We start from the raw sequence: 7,652 nt of genomic DNA, 5'->3' as shown, positions 1-7,652 counted from the left end.
AGTCTTAGGCTCTTTCCACCTAATCCTCCTTCCTCCATCTTTTCCTTCTGCAAAATTGTCAGGCCTGCATCACGGTCTGAGGCTTTCCGCATATACTCTCTTTCCCTTTCTCTGTCATCCCTCATGGGTATTGCCTTCAATAAATCTCTTAGAGTTCTAATTACATCTTGGCATATGCTTTCCCGAAAAACTCACCAAACAAGAACTTCCTAGAGGGGACAGAATGTACAGATCTTATTCACTGCTATAGTCCCACGACCCAATATGGTACCTGATATATAGCTGTTGCTCAATATATATTTAATAAAACAGTGTAAAATGTTTGAAGGAATGAATTGACACTACACAAAAGATCTTTAGCTATAAGTATTAATCACAAATAGATTCAAGATAAGCAGTAAGTAACTAGCCTTCAGATGAAGATTCATTATGAGTCATCTTGCAATTTGCAGCTTGCTCACACATACAAAAAAAATTCTGTATTAGTCATTAAACTGAAAAAAATCAAATATTCCTGGACTTGATATGGGGGAGAACTCCTACAATTCTTCTTTGGTTTCCAAGTGAAGCAAATAGCTTTTAACTTAGCATTTCAAAATTTTCAGACTTTTACTATTCACTGAAAGATGTGTGTATTCAAGAGGTAGCGAACAAAGAATCCAAACTACATAAGGTCAGAAGACAAGATAATTAACAGGATTAATCTTGCAGTCACAGAACTGAACACTACAGAATCCAATTTAACTGCCCCTGTCCCTGTTGGCTTTTTATTTGAGTCTCACATTTTTTCCCCTTTTTTGAGAGGAAAACATTTAAAATATCTAAATAACAGCTGAGATTACTAAAACCAAGCACACAGTGTTATGGAGAGTTAACAATTTTCTTTCATCTTACTCCACATAACCAAAAGCAAGATAAGAAGATAGGATGTCAGAAGAAATAATAGACATCCTGTTAAGTGTCAACCTCTTTAAAAATGGCTCTTTTGCCACTAAGATTAACCCTATCCTAAGACAAAAATCTGAACTAGGCAGACACCTATATACTTTTGTGTGAATATCTAGAGACATTTAGGTTTAGTTTTCAAAAGGAATATGCATCCATTCACAGTTCAATTTCAATTTTTTTCAGGGATTATGAAAAATAAATTAAGCAAAAACATATTAATAATCATTCCCCTTTCCTGTATTTCCTATAAATTGGTACATAAATCTATAGGCTTAATATGATTCAAGTGTTCCTTTTTTGGCAGGACTACATCAGAGGCGGTATTGTGAACTTCCATTGAGAGGCGCATATTGTCTGGCCATCTTCCATTTCATGATGCCAGTAGTCACTGCTGCTTAATGCCCAGCTCCTTCAAGTCAGTAGGAGCTGCAAAATGCTATTGTTGTAGTTTTTTCTTCATTTATTAACTTGAATGGTTTATAAAGAGAAATCATTCCTTATTAATAATGTGATTGCTTTAGGTACATGTAGCATAGGAAAAGAAGAATAAAAGTTAGATTCTATCAATTTACTTACCAGTTCTCAAAGTAATGAACTGGATCCATAGCATCCTTCGAAAGTGAGCAATGAGTTTTTCTCTTCTATTTTAGCATCATTATGAATGCATTTATTTAAATATATTTTGTATGTTTTAATCCATTGTAACTATTATCTTTACTGATGCACAAATTAGTCCATCCTTGGTCAGTGGCAACCTGCTCAAGTTGGCTCCTGAGTCCTATTAAAACAATTCCTACAGTCTTTGATAGCAGCTTTGCTTTCAAGTATGACAAGATTTCCCTCCTTACCTTGTACATTTCCTGCCCCGGACAGCCCTGTTTTCCTGCTCCTTAAATCAGCCTCTTTTCCAAAATGTCCTGGTTTTAGAGACCCTAATCTATGAGCTGGTGGTGCTCATTTGCTGCTGGATTGGTTATTGTTCCAGGCCTTTATAGAAAACAGAAGTAGGAAGTGTGTAATTTGGAAAAAGGATAAAATGTATCATGTATCCAGACCACATTGATACTTCCCATTCAAATTCAGAACTAAAGGATTTTTACAAGTTTTGCACTATAAATTGACAGTATAGGCACACAGTCAGAAAAACCCTGATTATGGAAAAACAGGACAATCTTGTTTCTTTAAAAGGAGAAAGATAGGAAAACAGAGATAGAAACAAGAAAATGGAGGAGACATTTACTTCGGAAGAGAATTAAGATATACCCATTAAAATAGCCATTATTTAAAAATCAAAGCAAACAGAAAATGACAAGTATTGATAAGAATATGGAAAAATTTAAACCCTTGTGCACTGTTAGTAGGAATATAAAATGTAATTGTCATCTGATCCAACAATCCCATTTTTGGATATATACCCAAATAATTGAAAGCAGGGTCTTAAAGGGATATTGATACACCCATGTTCATAGCAGCATTTATAGTCAAAAGGTGGAAGCAACCCAAATGTCTACTGATGGATGAATGAAAAAGCAAAATGTGGTATAAACATACAATGGAATATTATTCAGCTTTAAAAGGAAGGAAGTTATGACACATGCTACAACATGGATGAACCTTGAGGGCAATATGCAGAGGGAAATAAGCCAGTTATGAAAAGATAAATATCACGTGATTCTACATATAGGTACCTAGAGTAGTCAAATTCATAGAAACAGAAAGTAAAATGATCATTGCCAGGCGCTGGGAGAATGGAGAGTATTTTTAATTTTGATAGGTACGGAGTTTTAGTTATGCAAGATAAAAAGAGTTCTGGAGACAGACGCTGGTGATGATTGCACAACAATGTGAATGTGCTTAATACCACAGAACTACACACTTAAAACTGGCTAAGGGCCAGGTGTTGTGGCTCATGCCTGTAGTCCCAACAATTTGGGAAGCCAAGGCAGGCAGATTACTTGAGCCCAGGAGTTCAAGACCAGACTGGTCAACATGCAAAACTCCACCTCTACAAAAAATACAAAAATTAGCTGGGCGTGGTGTGCATGTCTATAGTCCTAGCTACTCAGGAGGCTGAGGCAGGAGAATCACTTGAGCCCTGGATGTTGAAGCTGCAGTGATCTGTGATCATACCACTGCACTCCAGCCTGGGTGACAGAGTGAGACCTTGTATCAAAAAAGAAAAAGAATGGCTAAGATGATAAACCTTATGTTATATTTATTTTGCAACAATTTTTGAAAGTGAATTCAATTGCATATCAACATATTGCAATGTAATTTGGATCTGAATTCAAACTATTAAAAGTATGGGATATCATAGCTTGCATACCTCACAGACTTGAGATTTAATTCCAAGAAAGAGAACTGTGGGAATAAGGAAAATCTTACTGGAAAGGAGGAAAAAACCAACAGAGGTGCGTTAGGAAGGTTGCCACTATAGGCATAGGAGGCTGATTTGCTGGGCCTCCGAGAAGCATGTGGCAGTCTGCCAGGAATTGTCTATTTGAAGGACAGGAGGCTGAACCGCTGCTCTACAGGCTCCCGTCCCCATTAGGTCAGTGTTATCCTTGGGCTTTTACCCCCTCACTTTTTGGATGCATTGTGGTTTGGCCCAGTGGTGTGCTGTCTGCCTTGGCGCAGAAAGGCTTGGGATGCATGCTTGAATGAGACACTGAGTGAGCCTGAGTTCATACAGAACTGTGAGGCTGACATCCATCGGGGCAGGAGAATGTGACTTGGAGACCACAAAAGACAAAGCAGGAAATAAAGACACTGAATGCATACTGATGATACAGAGGAAAGATGATTAAAGTGTTTTTTTAGATTTGATCATTGTATTGTGTTATGTTTAAAAGAGAGCGAGAGAGAGAGATAATTCTTATTTTAAGATACAATCTGGAATATTTGCAGATGAATTGATTTGGGATTTGTTCCAAAATAATCTGAGAGAGGGAAAGAGGTAAAGTATATAGAAATAAACTGTGGTTCTTAATTGTTTCAGTCTTCACATATTGCAGTAGATATTGCCAAAAGCATGGACTGGGATATAGAAAGGCAGTGCTTTAAGTTGACCACACAACTTCACAGAAAAAGAAGCAGGACGACTTTTTGAACAAAAGTCTGTTAAGATGAAAAACCAAGGTGTTGTGTGTACATGTATATCCACTAGACTATTTCTTGATTATTTAAGTCCATACAATAATTTGTATATGGAACCTGCAACTTTAAGACACAGTTTAAAAAAATTGTAGACTCTGCCTGTAGTGACTATGGTATTTTCCACACTGAGTACAGAAAACTATTGATCACATATTGATCTGGCAGATACATCCTATAGATCTTTGTCAGTAATATCATTTCCAAACATGAAGGGCAATAATATTTTGCCATTAATATGAAGAACTACCATATGTTGCAGGGACACAATTAGACAGCAGTGAAATTGAGAATGTTCTATGAATGATTATATAAAATACGTCAGTACCTAGCCATTTCTAAATCAACATTGTAGTCCATTAATGTTAACGTGCAATTTATGGATGACTATAAGCACAAAGCTCTTTTTAAATTCAGATAATTTTGGTAGCAATGTGCATGCAAAAATAAATATTAAGTAAATCTCATGCTCTGTTCATGCAACATATGATTATATGCAATGCAATAAAATAATTTTGTACTGGGATACATATGAAAAATAATTCACATTCTGATTCTAAAATAAATATCAATAAAAATGCTAGACAATTCAAAAACAACCAAACATGCTTTCCCTGGATAAACATAGATCTACTTCAACAATAATTACAAATTATCAATCATTGGCTTTTACTGGAGAGTTCAAATGCTTCTGCAGTTTTCTAATTATTCCTCTTCCTCTACAAAGATGTCTAATCAGCCAGTTAAATCAAAGTGTTTAGTAATGGCCCTCTGTGTAAATAAAAGCACTGGCTGTAGAAACCCACATTTCAAAAGTGCATCCCTTACTAATTGTGTTTTATTTGAAAATGTCTTCATAGACTCTGATGTGGTGTGGATGTTTCCCCACCCAAATCTCATCTTGAACTGTAGCTCCCATAATCCCCACATGTCATAGGAAGGACCCAGTGACAGGTAATTGAATAATGAGGGTGGTTTCCCCCATGATGTTCTCGTGACAGTGAATGAGTTCTCATGAGATCTGATGATTTTATAAGGTGCTTTTCCCCTCTTCACTTTGCACTTCTCCTTTTCTGCTGCCATATGAAGAAGGACATGTTTGCTTCCTTTTCCACCATGATTGTAAGTTTCCTGAGGCCTCCCCATCCATGCTGAACTATGAATCAATTAAACATCTTTCCTTTATGAATTACTCAGTCTCAGCTACGTCTTTATGAGCAGTGCGAGAATGGACTAACACAGTCTCTGTTAAAAGGAGTCTTAAATGTCAACTCTTTTACTTAAGCCAATTCCAAAGAAAAAAAAATTTTCTTTATGAAAAAGAGGAATAAAAAGGCAAAGAGAACCTTTTTCACAAAAACTATGCTCAGAAAATGTTTGTTGAATGACCAGGTTTAGAGATTCCAACTTGAGCCTATATTGCCACTGCATTTCAGAAAATTCTATCTGGACATCTCAGGAAAACTGGTAAGGAAGACCTGATTAAAGTTTATTTGCTTCAGAGAATGAAGAAATTTCCAAAGAAAGTCATCCAAAAAGATAAAAATGACCCCAAAACACTGCCTTGGTTGCTGACAAAAGAACCCAAGCTGGCATTCACTTCTCATTCCCTCCTGCTGGATGCCCGTCGGGTACCCAGGAAAAGACAGGGCTTCAGGTAAAACCTCAAGGTCCTATTTCATTAAAAATCCATACAGAAAGAGACACCAACAATGTAATGTTGATATACCTTAAAAGATTTACACACAAAATGGGAGAAAGACCTCATCCCCCACTTTGTCACAAACCATCCTGCAGTTCGGCCACTTAGAGGGCTCTGTCACATCCCTCATGTGCCCACCAGGAGACTCCAGTGCCTGACTGAGAGTGGAACAACCATATAAAGACCAACTGGACATCTCACAGGCATATGTTGGAATCTCTGAAATGACCATTTCAGGGGAGCACAGATATGGTTTAAGTGGGTGTCAGTGACACCCACTGCAAATTTGGAACAGTACTGATAATGTGACTCTATTGTACTTACAAATTAGTGAGCCTGAGTAAACTCAGGGAACAAATAAATGACTAAGCCCCAGTCGCTACAAAACACTTTTGCCTTCACGCGATTTTACTTCAATCAAAATCAGAAGACTGTGATGTCACAGCCAACTGTAATGTATCAGGACGAAGGATAACAATGGGAAATATCTGAGTTTATCCTGAACAACGGTCTGTGACAATTATCACTTATTCTTTAGTTCCATGGTTGCAGGAAATCAATCCAAGCAACTCCTAAGCTCCTTAAAGATTTGCTTGATTTTTTTAATATGCATTCTGGATAGCTTCTTTCGTTTTAATGTCATCTTGCCCTATCATGTCTGATAAACAAAAAAATTAACTCAAGTTGACATCCTTCCTGCCAGAGACATAGAGATATTGAATTATATAAGAATGTTTCTAAATACCAGCCTTTAAATGATAACTGATCTGCAAAAAGCAAGTATTGTTTCAGACATGTCATGTCACATTTCTAACTCTTCATTCTGCATTGTGCTACATCTTGCAATGTCAGCTAACATAGAAAGCAGCAGAACACAACATGACGGGGTGACTTAAAATTGAATGAAAGCCACTATTCAAGCTGAGTATCCATTTTATGCCATCCATTAGGAAAAATATAAGGGCAAAGAATGAAAGGTTATTTTGAACCATTGTTTAAAATAAGCTATGCTTCTTTGAACACTTACATTAAATGATCTCTCTTCTCTGTATCTTTAGTCCATGATTTATTATTGTGAAAGCCAATTTAAAAAATAATCCTATGCCATTTCCCTAATCAACTTGCACTTATGTATGCTGTCAGCTCATTCCATAATATAGTTTTTGGCTTTAAATCATGGGCTTTTTAAAATTCTGGACTTGGAAAGAACCTGGGAGATAAGATAGATCATCCCATTTACTGTGCTGATGAAGAAACAATGCCAGGATGTAAAAAGATTTGTCCAAAGTCACATTGCTTTTTAGTGTCTCTCATTTGTACCACATAGGGCATAAGCTGCTATGAGGAGATGCAGCAAACAGAAGGGCACCTTGACATTATTTACAATAGTTTAAACAGCAGACAATTAGACCAAACATACTCTGACTGAATTTCTATTGCATTTTCTTTTCTTGTCACATATCACTGATTTAAGAGACTTTGCTGTGTATTTAGAGTGGTCGAGAAACAAAATGCCTATGAATCGGATGAAATGTGCTAGGTAATAAACCAAAAGTAAAATTAATAGAAAGCCCAAGAACAGACCAAGAAAAGCAAGGGTATGGGCAAGGAATCTGGAGATGAGAGACATCTGATTGCTGCCTAGCTATTGCCCCCATTTCCAAGATGAGAAACCAAGGAGGAGTCATTAGCTTGCCCAAGGTAACCAGGAAGCATATATTTATCAAATCTTCTTTCAGCTACTTTTCCAACAGCTGCTAACTAGACCTTTCCTAATTTATTCTTAATTGCCTTCCCAATATAAATTGCTCTTCTACTGAACCTATCAGTTCAAGTTAGGGTGTGAGAC

Source organism: Macaca nemestrina, chromosome 11 (assembly GCF_043159975.1).
Source record: "Macaca nemestrina isolate mMacNem1 chromosome 11, mMacNem.hap1, whole genome shotgun sequence".
NCBI lineage: Eukaryota > Metazoa > Chordata > Mammalia > Primates > Cercopithecidae > Macaca > Macaca nemestrina.
Note: the sequence above shows the minus strand (reverse complement) of the source record.